The 21,223-nt window shown below is 39.8% G+C and overlaps 1 long non-coding RNA gene across 1 annotated transcript; it reads right to left on the minus strand.

The window, feature by feature from the left end:
- Positions 1–3,196: 3,196 nt before the first annotated feature.
- Positions 3,197–5,029, minus strand: LOC125251016. The gene is made up of 3 exons (XR_007180908.1): positions 4,822–5,029; positions 3,479–3,554; positions 3,197–3,336 (listed from the first exon to the last, which is right to left on the minus strand). It is a non-coding gene; the product is annotated as an uncharacterized LOC125251016 (long non-coding RNA).
- Positions 5,030–21,223: the final 16,194 nt, after the last annotated feature.

Raw genomic sequence — 21,223 nt, forward strand, 5'->3', positions numbered from 1 at the left:
AGGAAAATTTTATTTGAAAGTGAACTAATCCTTTAAAGTAACACTGAAGCAGAGTTAAAGTTAATGAGATAATTAAGTGATTAATTAAGTAATGATTGAGCTTTAGTAATGAACACCTGAGGCCCTATTTTAACGATCTAAGCACATGGTTTAAAGTGCATTGTCTTAAGTGTCCCGAATCCACTTTTGCTAGTTGAATGACAGGAAAAATGGTCGGCATGGTCTAAAAGGTTGTCTCTATTCTCTTAATGAGTAATGGGTGTGTTTTAGGCGTAATGTGCAATAAACCAATCACAGTCTCATCTCCCATTCCCTTTAAAAGCCAGTTGCGCTCAAGCCATGGCGGATTCGATATTTACATGATGGATTTTTCAAGCAGAAAAACTGAATGCTTCTCTAGCGAGGAAACAGATCTGCTTGCGCACGAGCAAACCTTCTACAGGACAAGTCGGATTTCACCAAAGCATTTTTATCTTTATGCACACAATAATAATCTTTTACATTGTAATCCTTTTATTTTTAATATTACCTTGTTTGTGTGCTGCTGCGCATCCCTGTGTGTGTAATAAGCAGAGTATATACACGTTGTGCAACCGCCTATAGGTACATATTAGTAATGCGCTATTTAAATAACATAAATAAATAACATAAATAAATAAATAAATAAATAAATATTGCACCATTGGCTTTAGACCAGGTTTCTGTTGGTCAATGGCGCAGTCTATTTCAGTTGCCAGAGAATAGCAATGCGCCAACAATGCGCCTGAACACACCTCGTTTTCAGACCAGCACGCCCATGGGTGAACAAATGGGTGCAAATGCATTTGCTAATTAAACAATGTAGTGCAGCATGTGAAAATGATACTTGTCCAGGTGAAAAAGAATTCTATTAAAAATATACTTTAATAAAGTGTACTAAGTATATTTTCTACATGTTGTACTATTTTCGTCAAATCCAAGTATAGTTAAGTATATTCAATTATGTATTAACTTCAACTTAACATCTATTTAACTACACTTCTAGTGTAAATAGTATACTAAAATGGAACAACTTTTTTTAAACTTCAAGTGCACTAAAATACACTAATGAAAATCAAGATTCATGAGCAATTAAGCACACTTACAGTACAATTGCATTGTATTGCCATTCTAATGGAAATACACTTAAAAAGGCATTGAAGTGCAAATTATAGTTGTGTTTAAGTACATTTTGTGCATACTGCTATCATACTTATAATTACTATAAACAGTTAATTTAGTATGCCTCTGTAACATTTCAAGTGATCTACAAATGCACTTCCTAACTATATTTAGTGCTTTTAAAGTGTCCCACTATGACAATAATAATGTTTTTGAAGTGAAGTTCAATTACAACCTAAACATCATAGACACGTACTTTCAGTGCAATGTTATTATAGTGTAAGGTAGAAACAAATTGAAAGTACATTTAATTTGTAATTTTATCCCCATTTTGTTATACTTAAGCATGAATGTTGTTATTACACTACAAGTGTATTACATTACAATTCAGTTCAAGTACATTAAATCAACAGATTACAAATTGCATTTCAGAAAAGGATCTTTATTATTAACACAAAAGTAACACACAAAAGCAGATATTGGCAAAAGGAGGAACCTTGAACAGTCGACTTTCTCTGAAATGCCGGGAACAGAACAATGGCAAACAACTTACTACACATGCATATCTACAGGTGCTTGTCGTATAATTAGAGTTCACTAGAGTTAAAAAGTTCATTTTTTCATTGTAAATTATTTTAAAAAATGAAACTTTAATTTATTAAAGTTAATTAAATTTGTTGATTAGAGCGTACAGCTCATGAAAGTCCAAAATCCATTATCTCAAAATATTAGAATATTTACATTTGAGTTTCATTAAATGACCATCCCTACAGTATAAATTCCGGGTATCTCTTGTTCTTTGAAACCACACTAATGGGGAAGACTGCTGACTTGGCAATGGTCCAGGAGACAATCATTGACACCCTCCACAAAGAGAGTAAGTCACAGATGGTCATTACTGAATGGGGTGGCTGTTTACAGAGTGATGTATCAAAGCATATTAAATGCAAAGTTGACTAGAAGGAAGAAATTGGGTAGGCAAAGGTGCACAAGCAACAGGGATGACCACAAGCTTGAGAATACTGTCAAGTAAAGCTGATTCAAACACTTAGGAGCGCTTCACAATGAGTAGAATGAAGCCGGAGTCAGCGCATCAAGAGTCACCACACTCAGACATCTTCAGGAAAAGGACTACCAAGCCACTTCTGAAACAGAAACAATGTCAGAAGCATCTTATCTGGGCTAAGGAGAAAAAGAACTGGACAGTGAACAGTAGTCGAAAGTCCTCTTTTCAGATAAAAGTAAACTTTACATTTCATGTTGAAATCATGGTCCCAGAGTCTGAAGGAAGACTGGAGAGGCACAGAATCAAAGCTGCTTGAAGTCTAGTGGGAAGTTTCTGAAGTCAGTAATGATTTGGGTGGGCTGTGACATCTGCTGGTGTTGGTCCATTGTGTTTTATCAAGTGCAAAGTCAATGCAGCCTTCTTCCAGGAGATTTTGGAGCACTTTATGCTTCCATCTGCTGACAAGCTTTATGGAGATGCTGATTTCCTTTTCCAGCAGGACTTTAGCACCTGCCCACAGTGCAAAAACCACTTACAAGTGGTTTGCTGACCATGATATTACTGTGCTTTATTGGCCAGCCAACATGCCTGACCCCTGAATCTATGGGATATTTTCAAGAGAAAGATGAGAAACAGTCGATCCAACAATATACAGATGATCTGAAGGCTCAATAGTGCCTCAGCAGTGCCACAGGCTGATCACTTCCATGCCACACTTCACTGATGCTGTAATTTGTGCTAGGAGCAAGTCATTTGCTGTAATATGTGCTGCCGACCAAGTATTGAGTGTACAAATGAACATACTTTAAAGAACTTGAACTTTTCTGTTTTGAAAATCCATTTTTTGATTGATCTTAGAAAATATTCTAATATTTTGAGATACAGGATTTTGGACTTTCATGAGCTGTACGCTCTAATCATCAAAATTAAAAAAAAAAAAAAAAAAAAAAAAAAACTTTTGAAATGTTTTACTTTACATGTAGGGAATCTAGAATATATGAAAGTTTCATTTTTAAAAATAATTTACAATAAAAAATTGAACTTTTTCACGATATTCTAATTATATGACCAGCACCTGTAGCTCTGACTTGAGTTACTAGAGGCCTTTTAACTCTCACTGTTGCACTTCCTCCGTAGAAGGGCCCGGATCTCTGCCACCTCGGTGTTGGGGAATCGCTCCCTCACTGCATCTGTGAAAACAGGAAAGAGACATGGGGATGAATTAAAACAGGATAGACAATGTATAACATTGAAATACAATCATTGATTATAATGGATTTGTCAATCAATCATGACAATGGATTTGGATTCATAACTATGACATTACTGTACCTAAAATTGCGTTGGTTTTTTCTGGCTCAAGCTGCTCCTTCAGCTCGCCTTTTTTTCCTTTCCCTGTGAGGGTTGCCTATAAACGCAATATGTCACTTGTGGTCACAGTATTGGTACCTGCGCCAATTTGCCAGAGGCCTTGTAGTTATATCCGTACCAGGGCTGGGATGAACAAAGTTTCACGTGGAGCATTCTGAGATAATTTTTTTTGCTGAATTACCGCGGAGTGTAAGTTATGCTAAAAAATAAACTGCCGGGATAATCACACAGCGCTTGCCGTAGGCTACACGTCCAATAATGACATGTCCGATTCACGAACTAATGACTCATTTGAACTGATTCACTTAAATGAATGGTTAAAACAACTGATCTGTCCAACACTGAACTCATGAGACATGTGAATCGGTGTATAACAAATCGGTACACTTTACAATAATGTTCCATTTATTAAATTCTAGTTACCTACATTAGTATTTTGTGAGTGAGTGGCAGAGTGTATTACTACTATACGTTGTTGTTATTTTTATGTGAATGAAGAATTAAAAGATGCACTTTTTTCAGTAAGCTATGTGTTTTCAACAAATGTTAAATTCTGTTGGTTCAGGAAGGACACCATGACAGGCTGCTGGCTCCCACTGTCGCTGTTAATTTTTATTGATTTTTTGTTGGAAAAGCACTCTCTGTGTTAGCTTAAAGCCCTCAAGTTTACATTGGTTACTGTATTCTTTCAATTGCTCTAAACAAGTATTTTGGGTGACCTTTTTTTTTTTATTGAATGCTAGACATCAATTTGTTGTTATTTTCATCTGAAAAAAGAATTACAAGATGCACTTTTTTTAGTAAGCTATGTGTTTAAGGCTTCAAGGTTTTATCGAACGCTACCTCTGACTAAGAATGCATTACTTTGCACTTGTATAGTCTTTTATTTTGGACTTTTTATAAATTGGTATTAGTCAATTAATGGGGAGATTATCGATAATCGAATCAAACCGAAATAGAATCGGACTGAAAAAAACAAAAACAACAAAAAAAGAGTCCTTAGATTAATCGATGCACCGAAAAATAATCGCTAAATTAATCGTAAAAAAAAAAAGATCGTTTATCCCAGCCCTAATCCGTACCAACCCACTATCACTTTTACCATATTGCTTAATCAGTGAAATTCAAACAAGAAGTATTAACAGTAGTCAATGACGGCAAAAATGGCAGAGTTAAGTGGATTTTCAAATTTGTAATCTGGGAAGTCAGGTCTGTATTCCAAGACATAACGTGAACATGCATGTTCTTCAAATTAAAGGGTTAGTTCACCCAAATAGCAAAAAATTATGTCATTAATAACTTACCCTCATGTTGTTCCAAACCCGTAAGACCTCTGTTTATCTTTGGAACAAAGTTTAAGATATCTTAGATTTAGTCCAAGAGCTCTCTGTGTGTCCAGAAAGGTAAGAAAAACATCATCAAAGTAGTCCATGTGACATCAGAGGGTCAGTTAGAATTTTTTGAAGCATCGAAAATACATTTTGGTCCAAAAACTGTACTGTATAAAGTGTACAGAAGTCACACTTCTAATGAAGTGAGAACATAGTACACTTTAAAAAAAGTATACTAACAATTAATTTCCAAAAAATATATACTTCCCATAAGTACACTGAATTGCCACTCTAAGTGTGTCAAATTTAATACACTTAAAAAAAAAAAACTTCAATACAATTTAAAATACATTAACAACAAAGTACACTTTCAAAAAGTACATTTAAAAAATAATTTGATTACTGATAAATTAGTATACTTACTGTTTGGACTATTAAGTTGAACTTAATTACATCTTTTTTGAAGTATACTTTTAAAAAGTACAAATCAAATACTCTTTAAATAAAGTACAACAAGTAGAAGTATACTTGTTTTATAATTCATGTACTTCATTCATATTTCAAATACACTAAAGTATACTACTTTTTTACCTGGGTGTGTCGGGCTGAAACTAATAAAAAACACTTGCGTTGCGCCTGGCACCGCATTGCACCAGATGTATGATAGGACCCCTGCTGTTAACAGGCAGAAACACTGAAGAGAAGAAAAACACAATAACTACAACTGACTTCAGCCACAGCCTTAGCCCTTGTGCTGTGTTGAAAACCCTATAATACTCATGTTATTCCTGGTCAAAAATGACCAGCCTGCAAAAAATTACTTATAAATCTCTCGTTATGCTACCTTATCTGGATTCAGTCTTTTTGTTAGTGTGTCTTCTTTCAATTAGGACAAGATTTGTATTGATTTTTTGAACTGATAGTAGGCCTTATTTGTCTGAGCTTATGTACCTCAGTTTTTGAGTGAAAAAAAGCATTATTTGTGGATAATTTTATCAATTTTACATAAAATATGAAAACAAAAATGCACTGTTTATTACACTAGTGTGCTGTAAAGTTTAACCAGGAAATACAATTGAAATGCTTTTATTTTGTTCAAAATGGCACAAAGTCACACTTGTTGTGTTCCTGGTCAAAAATGTCTGGCCTACAAAAAAATTACTTTTTATAAATCACTTGATACACTATTTTATCACCAAATATTGGATTCAATCTTTTTGTTGAATCAAAAAGTTGAAAAAAAGATTGAATCCAAAATATGGGGATAAAATATTGTATCAAGTGATTTATAAGTTTTTTTTTTTTTTTTTGTAGGCCAGTCATTTTTGTCTGGGAACACCACAAGGCTAGCCACAACTGGGAACACCACAAGACTTTGCGCCACACAATTTGTGTTTTTTGGATGTTGTTAGACTCTGGGTGAGTAAAGTCAGTAAATTTTAGTGCAATGCAATAACATTAACTAACATTTTCAGGTACAGGAAAATCCTCATGGGTCAAAATGACCCAAACACAACATGAGTGTTAGATGAAATCAACTGAAGATAAAAGAAGACATTAAAAATATCAAGCTCTCACCAGAGTAGGATTAAACAACTCCACTTATTTATAACTTCACTTATTACTAACCAGATTGACTTTATTTCTGTCATATATCTACAGAAGCTGTAATTGAGAATTAACAGAGGGTTTAGATGTTGATGTTTTATTGGTCAAAAAATTATGTTTTCCTCTTTTTCTTGCTGAATTTAAAATTCTTGTTCATGCCTCAGGCTTATAAAAAAAAAAATAAAATAAAAAATCACATATTTTCAGGCGTTGACCCCACATCCTACTGCCATCTCAACACAGATATGCTAATTCTGCGACTTTATTTTGATGCTAGAACCCTGTACAGGCTCGTTTCAACAGCAAGCAATCACGTGCACTCAAAGCGGGCCTTTGGCATGCTGAAAACTCGCTGGTGCTCTATTTCCTTCACGGCTAGAGGTGAGCCATGCCTTTGTGCCTGAGGTTGTTGCTTGCTGCTCTGTGCTTCACAATCTTGCTCTTCTCAATGGGGACATCGTTGAGCCAGAGGATGAGGAAGACCATGTCTTCGGCCCCCTGAACCCCACAACCTTGAACAAAGAGTGGGAGAACATGTACACACCTCCAAACATTTGTGTGCCTGCTCTTCATGAGCATGACTACCTGTAAAACATTTGAACAGGTTAAAACGTTTTTCAAAATATTTTTACTATTACATGCTAATTTTTGCTGTAGATTTATTACTTTTGTCGTGTAGTGGGCTAAACCACTGAACAGATGAGCAGAAGACTGCTGGTTCAATCTCCGCAGCCGCCACCACCAGTGTGTCTTTGAGCAAGGCACACTCCAGGTTACTCCATGGGGATTGCCCCTGTAATAAGTGCACTGTAAGTCACTTTGGATAAAAGCATCTGCTAAATGCATAAATGTAAATGTGATTTTTGTAAATCTAACCTTTTTTTGTAAGTGTCTCACTTAATAAAGCTGCTTATTTCTTAAAGTTTATTTCTTCAAGGTACTACTAATATAAATTCAAAGTGTTAATTCACCCAAATATTAGTCATTATTTACTCGCCTTCACGCTGTTCAATCCCTGTTTTTGTTTTGTTTGTTTTTTTGGTTTTTTTTTCTGAACACAAAAGTTGATTTTGGTCAAGTTTGTCCTGCTTTGATGATACTTTTGAAGCTTCTGATTGTCAGGCTCCATTGTATGAACAGAAACCAGCAGACATCCTCAATGTGTTTTGGTCTTTTTCTTGATGCTCTTGCTGGCTCTGGGCTCACTGAGGATGAAGAGACCACAGCAACATCTGGGTCAGATGAGGCAATAAGGGCAGATGGAGTGATTGAGGGTCTGCCCCCAATTGCCTCATCCATGGCACTTTTCCAGGATGCTGCTGTGGGCTACCCATCCTCAGTGCTCACACCAGTCTGCGGACATTTCAGATCCTACAAAAATGCTCAAACATAATACAAAAGCAGTCATTTTAATAGCATAATGTCTTTGATTTCCTTATTAGAAGTAACAAAATGTTTTGCTTTATATTTTTGTTTATGGTTTTCCCTTATTTTTCACAAATGTCATTGTCACATTGCCTTGCAGGCCCTGCTCCACCATAAAAGCTCTGCGGTAAATGCACAGAAATCAAGAATAAGAAAAGTGCTGTAATAGCTCTGTTTGAAATTACATAGTTCGAGTATGAAACTCTATATGGCGCAGGCTGATAGATCTAACACATTTGGTAGCGATCATGTCATTATCTACATAGCACAGCTGATTGGTTGTTGTGCATCAGCGGACAATGAGCTGCGACTCAAACAAATACTGGCAGTGTTTGCTGTTAGTAGTCTGCAGCGTGCTTTCAGAACGCATCTGGAATCAACATCTAAGATTAGTGTTGTCAAAAGTACTGACTTCAGTACCACATTGGAACTGAAATTTTTAAAATGTGAAACTTTGAGCACTGTTGAGCGAATTCCTAAACACCTCTGATTTGCCATTGTGTTGTCACGCTCAACAAAATTATTGGCTTCAATGATCAATGTTTAATAAACGTTGTAAATAGTCATCAATGATGCTCTTTACCGAGCGCTTACACATATACACACGGAAGCGTTTGAAAGCAGGCGTCTATCGCGGACCGGTCCAAAATGCTTTCAAATTCAAACACTTTTGTGTGCTTTCAAACGCTCCCATGCATTAATCATTGTAGCCAATCACAGACATATCCAATGAGTACGTCAACATAATGGCCAGTCAGAGGTATTTACGAATCCGCTCAACAGTGCTCAAAATGTCACATTTTTTTAAATTTCAGTACCGATTAGTACCTAAGTCAAGTGATTGATGATTTATTCTAAATCTCTATGCATATTGTGTGGTCCAGTTATTTATTCCTAAATGGAGCAATCTTTGCGAGTTTTAAAGTAGCTTAGAAATGTTTTAACTAGTGTCATGTCAACAGTTGCACGAGTGAATCACTGAAGCATATAAACATATAACTGCATGTGTTTATGCAGTAGCAGTAGCGGTTTATTGTATGTCATTGCTGTTTTATATGCTGTTAGCATGGACATGAAAACAGGTAAATGGCATTTAAACTGCATTTAAAAGGTTGATTCAGATTTGTGTTGTGTCTGAGTCATGCTAAAAGAACAATCATACAGTTAAACTAAGCATCGTGTTTATAGTCTGTGGAGTGATTTACTAAGCATAAGTTGGAGTGTTGTGCAGTTGTGTCTATGCAGCAGCAAATGGTCTATTGTTTGTATCTCTGTGAGTATACGTTGTCTATGGATGAGAAGGTTAAAGTAAAATAAGCAATCACATTAATGGCTTGCATGTTAGCTGGTACTTGCTCTGCAGCAGCAGCAGCGTAGCAGATCTGTTCTACCAAGACCAAATACATCAAGGGCCCTACACCTGGCACAATGTGGCGCCAGACGCGACGCAAGTGATTTTTGCTAGATTCATCCTGATGCAGATATCATTATCATGTCCTGCGCCACGTTCCTAAAATAGCAAATGCATTTGCACCCATTTGTGTACACATGGGCGTGCTGGTCTGAAAACAAGGTGTGTTACTATTTTGAGGCAACTGACTGTGCCATTGACCAACAGAAACCTGGGGCCTGTGCCATGAAGCTGGATTAGCTGGCTAGCCAGGTAAGTTTCAGATTAGTTTGCGCCAATCCTGGGTTTTAGGTACCATGAAAGTAACTTGACTTTTAGCGGTGTTCATCGCCATAGTAACTTACGCTCCACGGCTAACCTACTCCGGGGCAGGTTATGTTCTGTGTTAGAGATTTCAAACTGAAATTGGACCAATCAGATGTAAGCTAAGTGACACTGACACACTCAACACAATAAAGTCACTCCCCCATTTTCTCTTCCTCCAAATTAAAGGTCATTATATAGTAAAAACAAATATTTAATGATGAAATTGTCTGGTTTTAATGATAATATAGTTTATATATGATTTGTATAATTATATGATCTATATTTTTATTAATCCATTACACACATGCAAGTTTAGTGTAACAGTAGTTATTAAGCACTTAGTTTCAATGGATATTAATAATAATATATATATATATATCATATGTAATATAGGCCTAAATAAGGAGTAAATATACTCTTTAAAAATTACTATATGTGACCTTGTATGTTTAAGTCTCTATGGCTATATATTATCAACTATATAAACTAACTTCACAACTTTCACTTACACTGATAGAGAAAGATCATTTCTTTTATTTGTCCTCTTTCACAGACAAGTATTTTCCATTAGTGTAAATGCATTTAAATTCTTCATTTTCAGCAAAAGAGTTTTGAATCATGCTGGCTCTCTCGTGAGAAGTGAATCACAGTTTATTTCTGTTGCAAGGCATGTGATTGGCTGTTTGCCACTGGTGTCACGGATTCATGTGCACGCGCTCCACAAACTCAGGATCAAAGCCTGAGTTGACAGAGAAAGTTGATGATCAGCATCATGGTACCAACAAAGCCGGATTGGAGTGGTTTGGTTTTGTCAACTCGAAACTAATCCTACAACCCTGAGTTTGTTCATCTACCATCATGGTACAGGCCACTGGTCTAAAGTCAATGTTTTTTTTGTTGTTGTTGTTATTTAAAGAGCGCATTAGTAATATGTGCCTATAGGCGGGTGCACAACGTGCGTATACTCTGCTTATTACACACACAGGGATGCGCAGCAGCACACAAACATGCCAATATTAAAAATAAAAGGATTACAATGTAAAAGATTATTATTGTGTGCTTAAAGATAGCAAAAATGGATTTGGACACGCCCTAAGTGCACTTGTGCCGTGCACTTTAAGCCCTGTATACACTGCGCGATTTTAGCAATCCTATAAGATCATTACTTTATCACATTGGATCACATGGATCTATTAAATTTGGGTACGACATGCATGTAGACTGTATGATGATGACACTTATTGAATTGTAGGCTACGATGCAAGTTTCTATAGAAGAATAAAACATCATCAGAATGCGCTACTGGTAACCAAAACACTATGTTGAATCATACTTTGACAGTGGTAGTTTTTATGTGTGCTGAAAATAAAAAGGAAGTGGCGAAAGAAGAAGGGAAAAGAGCTTGAGGTAAGTGGTTTAAAGTTTTAGCGCTATCGTAGGCTATCTTTGGTTGCAAGACCAGGAAAACGGAACCTCTCACTGTACGACATAGGACCACCGATTAAGAGCCACGATCACAGAAATCACCACGATTGTTTCACGATGACAATCTTTTGTCTGGGACAGCCAAAAATTATGCAGTATATCCCGGCCTTTAGACCATGTGCTTAGATCATTAAAATACGGCCCTAACATTGCCATATCCATTACCATGCCAATCTTTATTACCATACCAGTCTCCCGAGAGTTATCATGACAGAATTACAATAATTTAATCAACTTAAGATTTAAATCTATTTTTTTATTCATTTCTGTAGTATACTCACTCTTTGATGGCAGCATTCTACTTCAGTCTCTCTCCACCAGATAAGCACACACATGCTCATCTGTCCCTGTAACATCCAGACAAGATTCAAGTTACCTCTGTGATTTATGTACTCAATGCTATATTTAAATGTTGAGGTATAGTTGCTAATGTTTTTCTATCCAACACAAATGTTTCTCAATTTATCAACATTACTAATGGACAAATAAAATAGATAATTTCTGTTTAGTTACTTTATGTAGATTTGTCATGTTACATTCATGTAAACAGTGTTGAAAACGTACTCGGTTACGAACGTAACCTCGGTTCCCTGAGATACGGAATGAGTACTGCGTATGGGGGAAAGGTCTCCTTTTTCCCCGCTGCTGAAGCCTTTTTCAATAACGCAGTGTAACTGCATGGCCATTGGTTCACTCATGAGAAGTTGTTGAACCAATGACGGTGCAGAGGTATTTGCTAAATACTGAGCAAAGGGTCTGAATACTTAGGACCATGTGATTGTTACAGATCCCTTGTCTTCCTGGACTCCATTTCCCAAGATCCTCCTGTTCTCCACACCTGCACTCACTTCCCTCGTCAGCTCCTCATCAGCACTCATCACCTGCACCTGGACTCTATTGTCAGCACTCCCCATATATTGCACTCACTCCCTTCACTCCTCGTCCGTTCTCTGTTTATGTTAAGTGTATGTTTGGTTACTCCTGCCTTGTTTATTAAAGAAGTGTTTATGATTGTGGAAATCCGCATCTGCCTCATCTCTGCACCAGCTACACGTAACAGAAGAATGGACCCAAAAACGACCGGATTTTTCACAGAAAAGGAAAATGGAGACTTCCACCGGCTCCCTGGATCCAGCTCCTCCAACGCCTCTCACCCTGACAGCCAGCGATCGCCTTATCGGGCTCCTGCAGGTAGGTCGTTCGCTGGAGAGGTATGTGGAGGAGTTCGTAGAGCTCGCTTATTCGACAGATTGGTCGGATGCTCAGTTGATTGACCTGTTTTTGGACTGGATGAGAACACCATTCGCTTTATGGAACCTAATGATTATGTTTCCTTAACTGATGCTATAAATTTAGTTTTGTATTTAAATTGCTCCGAATTCTTAGTCCAAGAGGTTCAGAATGTTGGGTGTTCCTCTCGTCCAGTCCTTCCAAAAACACGGTCAGCCCGGCCAGTCTGCCAAGCTCCGTCTTCCTCCGCATACCCCTCCAGCGAACTCCCTGCCTGCCCCATGCTGGACCCACATTCCTCTACTGGGCCCAGTAAGCGGAGGAGGAGGAAGAAAGCGGCTCCAGTGTCTCCAGAGCCGGCTCCAGTGTCTCCAGAGCCGGCTCCAGTGTCTCCAGAGCCGGCTCCAGTGTCTCCAGAGCCGGCTCCAGTGTCTCCAGAGCCGGCTCCAGTATCTCCAGAGCCCGCTCCAGTATCTCCAGAGCCCGCTTCAGTATCTCCAGAGCCCGCTCCAGCCCTTTCCGAGCCTGCAGCTCCAACCCTGTGCGAGCCACCAAGTGAGGTGGCCTGGCTGATAGACTTTTGGACCGAGCCAAGTTCTCCAGTCTCCGCCGAGCCAAGCGCTCCAGTCTCCGCCGAGCAAGCCGCTCCAGTCTCCGCCGAGCAAGCCGCTCCAGTCTCCGCCGAGCCCTCAGCTCCAGCCGCCGCCGCCGAGCCCTCAGCTCCAGCCGCCGAGCCAGCCGCTCCAGCCGCCGCCGCCGAGCCAGCCGCTCCAACCACCGTCAAGCCCTCAGCTCCATGCTCCACCGCTCTAAGGCCCACTCCTGCCCACAGAAACAATCCCTTCCTCAGACTTTTAAAGAATCTCCTTAAATTCCCCATGTATTTTTTGGGGGGGGGCCTAGTACCCGTTCCGGTACCTGTGGGTGGGGAACTCCTGGGCGGGGGTTCTGAAGCGCCAGAGCCCACCAGGACACCTGACCCTCCATGGCAGCCCGCTGCACCTGACCCGCCATGGCAGCCCGCTGCACCAGACCCGCCATGGCAGCCCGCTGCACCAGACCCGCCATGGCTGCCCGCGGCTCCAGACCCGCCATGGCTGCCCGCGGCTCCAGACCCGCCATGGCTGCCCGCGGCTCCAGACCCGCCATGGCTGCCCGCGGCTCCAGACCCGCCATGGCTGCCCACGGCTCCAGACCCGCCATGGCTGCCCACGGCTCCAGACCCGCCATGGTTCATGGATCCGCCCTGGAGACCTCCGTTCCTGTCCGCTCCTCTCCCTGCACCTGCATGAGGTCTCCAGGGCGCCCGCCCCCCTCCCGGTGTCTCCATCTACGGCGCGAGGTCGCGCCTACCGGGAGGGGGGAGTACTGTTACAGATCCCTTGTCTTCCTGGACTCCATTTCCCAAGATCCTAGTGTTCTCCACACCTGCACTCACTTCCCTCGTCAGCTCCTCATCAGCACTCATCACCTGCACCTGGACTCTATTGTCAGCACTCCCCATATATTGCACTCACTCCCTTCACTCCTCGTCCGTTCTCTGTTTATGTTAAGTGTATGTTTGGTTACTCCTGCCTTGTTTATTAAAGAAGTGTTTATGATTGTGGAAATCCGCATCTGCCTCATCTCTGCACCAGCTACACGTAACAGTGATATTTCAGTTTTTCTTTTTTAATAAATCTGCAAAAATGTCAACAATTCTGTGTTTTTCTGTCAATATGGGGTGCTGTGTGTACATTAATGAGGAAAAAAATGAACTTAAATGATTTTAGCAAATGGCTGCAATATAACAAAGAGTGAAAAATTTAAGGGGGTCTGAATACTTTCTGTACCCACTGTACATCATTGACAGGTGACAAGGGATGGGCAATATTTTAAATTTGTGAATTTCTCTGAATTTACAAATCTTGGTAACTATTTAGGATAATGTAAGTACACAATTTACAGAAAGTACAACGAAAAATATAACACAGAGCATGTGGTTTTGTATATTTTAATCTTACATTATTGTCTCTAGTGATTTCCTCATTGTATTTTGTTGTTCATTAACATTCATGACACAGAAAGCAACAAGCCTGCTGTAACTTTAAGATCGAATACGCGGATCCCCTATAATGATACACATCAGTTTTCTTTTTCGCATTATCTAAGCCATATGCACTGTGTACAAGGACATTTGACATAAATCTGTATGTGTCCATCCAATCAAAAATAGATGCGAAAGTGAACGCAATTCATTGTTCACGTGTACGTGCGCATCTGTGTGCGCGCACAGAAAATAGCATACACAACTGACAGGACCTAAACATGTGCATCTTTGGTTAAACTCTGCAATTCTTATGCTGTGACTATTGTGGATGCACACATCGCAATAAATATTCTAAAGTGATACATTGTGCTGCCTACTGCACATCGAACATCAGAGTTACTTCCATCTCCTATGTAGGGCACTTCCAACTAAGTCTTATCTCTTCACTTAGGTATTGAACAACGATGCTCGTGGTGTTATCCTTTTGCAAAGATCTACTAGCTTTTGTGGGGTTTAGCCAACTAAGGTTAGCTAGTAGAGCGTAATCAAGTAACGAGCTTCCCTTCTTGCAAGGGCATTGTACGACGAGGTTTCTCAATCTTTATCTGCATCATGCATTTCGAGTATTCTTGTACTTATGTCATGCTGATCTGGTTAATTTCTTTTGGGGGTTCTCTCGGCAGGTTCTGATGGTTAAACAAAGTTCTGTCTGCTTAGTTCTATCTAGCCGTGAGCAGGAGTCACACCCCAAGCATACTGAATGAGTCTTTCCTTTAGAAACTATATATACCTTTCATTATTTACCTAAAATAACTAAAATGCTCATCATTCGCTCATAGTAATAATCAAGGCATGTTGATTATTACTAGCTAGCTACTGGTGGTGGTGTCATTGCACATAAAGAGCCTATCATGACTCTTAGCATTACATGGCATATCGTTGCCATAACATCAAATAGTCTATAGTCGCCATCACATTAAATGGCCTATCGTTGCCTCCGCTTTATATAGCCTATCATGACTTTTAGAAATACATGGCATATCGTTGTCATCGGGCAGATCGTAGTCATTGGGCATACCGTTGCCATCACATCAAATGGCCTATTGTTACCTTCACATTAAATGGCCTTTCATCGCTTTTCACATTAAATGGCATATCGTGGTTCTACACATAACAGCCTATTTTGGCTGTTCATATGACTAAGCCTGTCATGGCCACCAGGTAAGTCTGTTTTATGTAACTCTGCCTATTGTGGGTCTTCACAAATTGGCCTATATTGACTTTTCAAGGTACATGACCTTTGTGGTCTTTCCATGTTAATCATCTTAATGCGGCCTCTCACACCATATCTTAATCAGTCAATGCTTATTTATATTTATGTATGCCTTCATTTGTCATAATTTAAAACTAACCTTTTGGATGTTCCATTCCATTCCATACCTCAAATGTTGGGTATCAATTTCTCTTTGGGGGTAGGCTCCACCCCTGCCTTCATCTTCAGGCAGGATCAGCCAAATCTGCATTCCCAGGATTCGGACGAAGGATGGGCCCTACGCCAAAGAACTTCAGTACAAATAAGCATGAAACTTATAATTCACAACTTATACTAAACCGTTGTTCAGATAGTTAACTGTATGATACTTGCATTGCCTTAGCCGTGGAATGAGCGAATGAAGAAAATACAATGAACTTGCGATGTTAGTCTGACTCTGTTACTGTTGAGGAAGTTACAATAGTTGAGGCATAACTTGAGGCCTGCTGGCGCTGCTGTGCCGGCTTTGGGGCCAAGTGAAGTTCTACATGAACAGCAACCAGGAGAGGTCACTCCGACTGTGCCCTTTAACTCCCGAGGGAGGTCACTCCTCTCAAGTTTGGCTTGACCAATAAGAAAGGTGCAATTTTCCAGCAGAAAAAGTTCCTTTGTTGGAGTAAGCTGGAGTAAGCTGGCAGTTTGTGCCCCTTTATTTTTCCAATTAATATAACAAGCATACAATGCATGATATAAGGAGGTGATATACACTAATGTGCAGGGTGTCACACAAGGATTAATTTGATAGGAAGCATGATACCAATAAGAGTTGTCATAAAGCATGCATAAAACGGTATACAGTACAAAAGACACTATATAAGAAACAATCATACACACATTTTGTCTATAAATTAGTGACAAAGATTTTTTTATGGGCTTTATCTATCTTTCCTATGGGGAAATGGAATGAGAGTTACTCTTCACATTCCTCTTGGTCGTAAATGGCTTTCATGTCTGGGTGTTACTTGTGTGTTGGATTGGTCCAGACGCTACATCAAATTACGTATGACTTGTTAAGAACATTCTACTGATTAGTTTTGAATAATTTCATAGAAGCTGTGAGATGTTTGTCACAGTTCTCAAGAATTACAGAAAAATAAAATGTCATATTTTATAGCTTTACCTTATAGGAGTCCTGAATTTCAAAGTTGTTTTATGTGTGTGTTAGATAAATATACAGTTACTTATAGAGTTACCTCTGTCCTGCACTGATTAAACCGTAGACATTTACTCTCCCTGTAAAGAACACTGGCTTCAAAAAATTATTACACATAATGTTAGAGACAGACACACTCTGCTGGAGGTTCAGGCAATATAAATGCTGATAAATAATGCAGAATTGTTCTTAATTTATCACATGTTTATGGTGAATTGTAGTAACATGTAGCCAGACCTTTCACTAAACAGCATAAGGCCTGGGTCTCACCACAGCTTATTCTAGACTAGAACAGCATCTTAGGGTGGTCAGACCATGGGTGGTCTATGGAAGTGAATTGAGGCCACTGTCAAAAAGTGACCCAATTTACCTGAATTCACCCTAGTTTTGTTTATTTTTAAAAGTAGCTCTGCTTCCTAAAACTGACTTTCAAAGTTTCATCATAAAATGAGGTGATATTGGAAAAGTTTATATGTTGAGAAAATGAGAGTGAATGTGCAGAAACAGCCTCTTTCTATCCTCCCAGGCCCAGCATGCAATTCACCCAGGCCCTGCTGCTGGTATTGAATGAGATTGCTCAGCACTCCACCATTCTCTAGCTGACTCAAGGCTAACAGAGATGGACAAACCCTGAGAGACTGGAGCCAAATGCACACAAATATAACTTTGGAGTGAATGAAAATTGCATTGATTGCTTTTCAATGCGATGTCAGTGTCACTTTTATTGAGTGTCGGATCAATTCCATTTGCGACAGTGCTTGTCATTCAGGACGCATCCTATGTCTTGCTAAGTATACTGTGTGCCTTTATAATTTATAGGCTTTCTCTTCCATGAAAATTAGTAAAAAAAAATATTGAATACACTATCTTGTACTCAAGTGAAAATGTTTTATAAATACCACCTGTCTCCGACTAACAATAGCAAGTAGCAAACCATGATTCTTTAGTGACATCTTCAATCCTGATAATGTTTGTCCATTATTTCCTTTGCCATTCATCATTGGTTTGTGAAGAAGTCGCTGGAATATGTTTATTTAAAAATGTCTTTATTGACTTTGTCAGAAGTACAAGCTGTCCAGTGTAAGCTGTCCAGAGGGAGGGAGTTGGGAGTACACTTTAGCATACTTTTACAAAGACCACTTATATGGAGGTAATATACTTTAAAATAATATATATTAAGTGCAAACTGAAAGTAATGTTATATATCATCACTGGTGCGGCAGTGGAGAAATTAGGCAGAAGAACTGAGCTCCTGCAGGAGCCGAGGGGACATCACTGCTGCAGCAGTGAGAGAACAGAGTGGGCTCCTGCGGGAGCGAGAGGGAAGTCAATGCTGTGGCAATGATATAGAATATTCCCTATTTTATTGGAATGATGGTATTACAGTTTTTCTCGATTGCTAAAACACTAGCACAGCTTGAGCTCAATTAACACACAATTCTCCAGGTAAAAACACATAGAGTCAAAACTGAACACACATCAATCAGATCCTTAAATAGATAGATAAAAGGGCCCAAATCAGTTCATTGAGTTTTGGAACAATGGATCCACAGAGAAATTAAAGAATAGGTTGAGGAGGAGGACGAGGAGGAGGAAGAGGAGGAGGTGGAGAAGGAGGACGAGAACAAGGAAGGGCAAGGGCAAGGAGACAAGCAGTCTCGGATGAAATTCAAGCCACTTTAGTTGTCCTTGTCCATGGTATGACTATGAGGGAGGCTGGGCAACGAGTACAGCCAAATTTAAGACGCTTCACCGTCGCCTCGATCATCAGAATCTTCAGGGAGGAAAACAGGTAGGTGTACTTACAGTAAGACTGCTCTGTACAGTAACTTTTGAGTTGTACTCTATCCTGTGACAACACATACAGTACACTGTTGCACTATGCTACTGTACAAGAAATGCATCAAATTGCCTCGCATACAGATAGTGTTTCAGTTCTAAACCCGGTAGAGGAGTCTTTTTCTGCATGGCGGTGGAGAGTGTATGACGAGAACCTTATATCAGTGTTCTCCTCCTCCAGGCCATGGAAGAAGCCTGCCTGGACATATGCGTGCCAGGGGTGGATCAGGCAGTCATGTAGAGGATTTTACCCCCGCTGCCTGGCTAGGGCCAATTGTGATGTGGATGAATTTCTCTGGCCTGACCCAGGCCAAAAAGCTGCTGAGGCAGAATAATTTTGTGTGTGATGTCTGAGGGCAAAGTTTGGTTTTTCAGCAAGAGTTAATGGTTTTGAGTGTAGAGCTTCATTTTGACCTGAAAATAGGATGTTTGGGGAATTGGGTGAAACGTTATGGATTTGTGTTTACTGTTTTCAGAATACGAGGCATAGTTTCAAGAAATGTATTTAAGCAATCGAGAAAAACTGTAATTGAGTCGGATATGATGGGCTTGCAGGGATGAGTAAGAAAATGAGCTGTAACTGAAAACTTAGCTGATAAGCATTCGTTGGGCTTCTTTAATGTGGAAGCGATTTTATTAGATGTAGTTTTTAAAAGCTTCTGATGACCAGTGACCAAGTGTTTGAATATGATGCTAGGAAAGGCAGCTGTGATTGCTGCTTCTATGCGGAATTAATGACTGAAAAAGTGCTCATCTGGGATGCCAGATTGAATCAAGATGTATTTAAAGGTGTTTTTGGAACCAAAAACGTGGGACAGGGTGGTTGGAATCATCGACGAAGAGTGAGTCAGATGGGAATTTAGCCAGAGCATTTCTATAGTATAAACAGGCCGAAAGGGTTTGGTACGGCTGAATTGGTGCAGGGAGAATAAAAATGTAGATGAAATGGCCTTTTTTTTATTTTGGCTGTCTTACTTTGTTTAATGCAGTAAGATATGGTGTAATTGTCTAACACTGATAAGTCTGTGGGATGGATTTTTGGGTTGAAGTTGGACATGATGGTGAGTTATGAACATCTGAGAAAACCAAAAAAGGCCGGTATAAACATTGCATCAAGAGTGCGGGGCTGTATTGATGTAGTAGTAGCCTTGGCGGAGAGTGGAGATGCATTTGGTGAGGATGTCTAGGGTTATGGGTTTCCTGGCATCTTGGCGGGTGGGTTGGGTTCTTTGGTTGCCTTTGATAAGAAGGGATGTTTGTGAACTGGCTATTTCGGAAGAGGGTGAGCCAAATATAAGTTTATGGAAAAATTGGATTCCGCTTAGATAACCCTTAATGGAACTGGCGTGGAAGTTCTTAATGCTGTTTAGATAAGATATGAATGAGGTAATAGTGAGAAGAGAAAAATCAGGAAAAGGCAGACTGTATGTGAGGTGAAATTACTTGAAACATCTCCAAGCGGTCTTCTAGGCGAGACAGCTTGAAGAACGTAATTGAGAGAGGTGTCGAGGAGAGTTTTCAGTGGGTGGTTTATGTGAATATCAGCTCTGAATGATGAGGTACTGGGGTTGGGAATGGGTCCACCTCTGGTGCCAACAGCTTGAATTTCTGAAAAGCAAAGCGAGAGAGTCAGCTATTTGATTTTTGGACCGGGGGACATGTTTGGCAGTTATAATGAATTGCTCGCATGCTGAAATCCAAATAAGGCACCTTAGGAGAGGCATGCAAATGGCCTTTATTAATGCAATGTACTGTTGCTTCATTGTCACAGTGAACTACGATGCGGTTGATAGACCATTATTTTTTCCCCCACAGGAAGGCTGCTATGACGAGAGGGTATAGTTCGAACAGCGCTGAGGAAGTTGCAGGCTGCGGTGCATCCAAAAGCTGAGGAGGCCATTAGACGCGAACCAGTGGTCTTGGTAAAATCCCCCGAAACTGATGGAGGGAGCTGCGTCGGTAAATAGTTGAATGTCGTCAGGGAGAGAGACCAGATTATTATAGAAAAAGGAAAGACTGTTCCACTGTTTAAGGAAGGTTATCCATAAACTAAGCTTATTGCAGCACAAACTATTTAATGAGATTTGGTCTTCTAGAGCATGAATTGAAGACGTGAGGGAGAGGAGATGTGAGATGAAATGGCGGCTTTGCGGGATTATGTGCATCACAAAGTTTAAATGGCCAAGCAAAGATAGCAGTTTGCATTTAGAATAGTTTAGACTGTCTAGAACGGTGGATGCAATCAGAATTATTCTTTCAATTTTGTCCTTGGGCAGTGAGGCCTGGTAGCCACTCCACTAGGGATGATATGGAAACAATCGAATAGGGGAATGTTAAAAGGGATGATCATGAAACCTGATTCAACTTCTTTTTTGATTAGGTTGATCACTGTGTCAAGCTCAGTGAGAGCAGACTGGAGATTGTCGCAAATTATATTTTGAGTGGGGAGTCTTTCCACTCCGGGTTTGAAACCGTGCTCGAGACCAGTATTCACAGAAGTTGACAAATAATTTGTAGATTTTTTATTTTGCGATCTTTTTACAGGGTATATGGTGCGGGATTGAGCGCCGCCACAGT

The sequence above is a fragment of the Megalobrama amblycephala genome, linkage group LG17, assembly GCF_018812025.1.
Source record: "Megalobrama amblycephala isolate DHTTF-2021 linkage group LG17, ASM1881202v1, whole genome shotgun sequence".
NCBI lineage: Eukaryota > Metazoa > Chordata > Actinopteri > Cypriniformes > Xenocyprididae > Megalobrama > Megalobrama amblycephala.